General features: G+C 41.2%; 1 pseudogene; it reads left to right on the top strand.

Annotated features, from left to right (window-relative positions):
• The first annotated feature begins 1724 nt into the window (after positions 1-1724).
• On the top strand, positions 1725-1939 carry LOC106733888 (cytochrome c oxidase copper chaperone pseudogene; annotated as a pseudogene).
• Positions 1940-3295: the final 1356 nt, after the last annotated feature.

The following is a 3295-nucleotide window of genomic DNA, read 5'->3' as shown; positions in this document are numbered from 1 at the left end:
TTTTTAACAGTGCAAATAGGGAGTGTAATGGAGGAAACAGGTTTAAAGATTAGCAGACTGGGGTTGGCAGGTGCCACGGTGGTTAAGGCGCTGGACTCTCACGTGTTCGACTATAGCTTGAATTCCAGACCTGGTGGCTTGCTTTCTCACTTTCCCTCTCTCTCTCTCTCTGTGTCCCTCTCTAGTCAAATTAAAAAATAATAGTAATAAGTAATTTTTAAAATGTCTTTACATTTAAAAAAATTAAGATTAGGGGATTGAATGTACTAGATTTACAACTGAAAAGCAAGCCTGAGGGAAAAACTGCAAAAGAATACATGTGACATGATTCTATTTATGCTAAAGATTTCAAAATAAAACTATATATCACTCATAAATACTATGTGGGGGGGAAGGGATAAAATATGAAATGGAATAATGCATACCAATTCAGGCTGGAGGGAAAGGCTGCCAGGTGGGATTTTAGCTAGCTATCCCTATAACATCTCGTATTTAAAGAGAGCAAAAGATCTAAAACAAACATGACTAAATGCTAATTCCACTAAATTTGGGTTAAAGGCTTGAAATGATCTGGGTTAGTGTTTTTTCCCCTGAACTTTCTGGAGGTCTGAAATATCTCATTATGCAAAATCCAAAAATTAAAAAAGGACCAGGTGACTGGAAGAATAGAGGAGTCACTAACACAAAAAGTCAGGAGCAGTGGGAAAGATCAAATCTTGTTGCAGAAAAAAAAAAAGTCAAGAAAGTTTTTGTGTAAAGAGATATAAAGGGACTCTAAAAGTTAATGAAAAATGGAATTTAAAATATGAGTTTATTCTGGTGTTAAAAAAAAAATGAAATCCATGCAGGTTTTTGTCTCCCTAAACTATAGGGGGGATTCTCGATCAGTTCAATTTCAGACTAAGAGGTACTGAGAACAGGGTGTAGTGGGGGCTGACAATAAAAGATAAAAAGGAAGTTTTTATTGTCATCCCAAATCAGATGGCTGTGGGGAGTGAGAACCACCTTCCCACATAACTTAAATACCAGTAACCAAGTCATCTCTCACAAAACAAAACCAAGGAAACTTCCAGTTCCGAAGGAATTCAGATAAGGACTCATGCCTCTTCTGTGCCTCCTCCTGCCCCCCCCCCCAAACACTCACAAACAAAAACAAAATGTACCCTTGCCCACTTGAAAAAGAATTAAGAATTGGCAGCTCTGCTAAAGTGGACAGCTTCCAAGCCAAGTCCTTTCTCTGACAAAGATGTTGACAGAGCCTGGACAAAAAAATAAAGAAATCACAACTCAGTCAAGTTTTTAGGACAGCCTATCAATGGAAGGTAACCGTCCTTCCACTCTCCTGAGTGTCAACTTCTTCCAGGGGAATCTAAGAACTTCTAAGATGTCCTCTATCCTCTTGTGTTCTCCTCCAACAAAAATGACTAGAACACAAAATCCAAACTCTCACTTTGCACTTTAAGACCAATGTCCCTCCAAAAATCAAATGTAAATGAAAACACAGGGAAGAAAGATTTAGAATACAAGTATAACGACAAATCTTAATTTTTTCAGTTAAATACATTTTTGTCAGTGCCCAATTTATCATTCTCATTCCATGATTCTAAAGAATATTTCTTTTCATTTTGGAACGACTGTCGGAAGTGACTGCAGACGAATCAGCGTTTGCAAAGGCTGAGAGAATTTGGGGTGTCTGTGCTTGAGGTACTTTCACCACCTCAAAGATGCCAGGTCTGGCGGCTGCAGGCCCTGCCCTGTCTGATCACAGGGGAAGTAGCCGCTGAATCCCTGCTGCACCTGCCCAGGGACCAAGAAGGTGCACGATGTGTGCATCACTGAGAAAGAGCATGGTGGACATCTAATTGAGGCCCACAAGGAGTGCACGAGAGCCCTGGGATTTAAAATACGGTGGTCTGCTCTGCGAGTGAATAATTCCTGAAGAATAAATATTTGACTACTTTGGGTAGTTTTTTGATGAGCTTTAATAAATGGGAAAAGTATAATTTATTTTAAAAAAAGATAAAATATCCTTATTCAAAAAAATATTTATTTTAAAAAAAGTTTCATCAGTACAACTGAACAGCAGATGACATAATGGTTAAGTTGCTGAGCTCCCACGTAGTCGACCACAGCTGGAGTCCCAGACCTGGTGACTTAAAAAAGTCATGCCGGGCATGTGTGCGTGCATGTCCAAGATCCCAAGAGGAGAATGGAGGAGAAGGGGTTGTGGCATGGCCATCCCCCCCAGAGGATGATTTCTCACCTTCTGTCTCTCTAGGCAAGCACATGCACCCTATAGCAAAAATCTCTCTCTAAAAAAAAGGAGAGAGAGAGAAAAACTAAATTGAAAAGAAAAGTACTTGAAAAAAATCTTAGCAGGAGAGAGAAATAAATCTGGACACTCAGTAAAACAAACTCATACTTCTATCAGTACATCTAAATCACGACAGCTGAACTATCACAACACCCTGTTCGGCCCACTCCAGGGCACCCAACTGCCCTCGGTCAAAAGCCCCTCTTCCCAGGTTACTCTTCAGGCAGACCCCCCTCAGTCATATTTATAAGTACCCAGTGTTCACTTTGGACTGGTAAGAAGAGTGGAAAGGAATGATACTATATCCCTCCTTCTTACATCACAATGCAATGTTGCAGAATGAAACAAACATGGCTTGGGGCTTCAGAGAGAACAGAGGTGAATTCACATTTATTAATCACCTACACATACTAGCCACTGAAGATGGGTTTCTAGACTAAGCAACCACTAACTACTGTGATCGTGAGGAAACCCCAGGTATTCCACTGAAAAACAAATGAGGAAGACTAATAGTCCCTCCAGTTTTCTGACTCCATGATTCTATAAATATAACCACTTTTTTTAGAGAGATTTTTACTACAGAGCATGTGTGCTCACTGGAGAGATAGGGACAGAAAGCGAGAAATTACCCCCCAGGGTAGATGGTCACGCTGCAATCCCTGGTCCTCCACCTTCCTCTTAGGATCTTGAGCACGCATGCATATGCATCTGGCATGAGTTTTAAACCGCCAGGTCCAGGACTTAAACCACAGTTGACTATGTGGGAGTCCAGTGACATAACTGCTAGGCCATCTGTTGGCCCCAAACATAACCATTTTTTTCTTTTTTTGAGAGGTTTTTGCTATAGGGCGCGTGAGCTCACCAGAAAGAAAGTGAGACAGAGAGGCAGAAAGCAAGAAATCACCCCCGGGGAGATGGCCATGCCTCAATCCCTTCTCCTCCATTCTCTTCTCGGGATCTTGGGCACGCATGCACTCGTGC

Source organism: Tupaia chinensis, unplaced genomic scaffold (genome assembly GCF_000334495.1).
Source record: "Tupaia chinensis unplaced genomic scaffold, TupChi_1.0 Scaffold145814_1, whole genome shotgun sequence".
NCBI classification, from domain to species: domain Eukaryota; kingdom Metazoa; phylum Chordata; class Mammalia; order Scandentia; family Tupaiidae; genus Tupaia; species Tupaia belangeri.
Note: the sequence above shows the minus strand (reverse complement) of the source record. Positions and strands in the feature narration are given on the sequence as shown.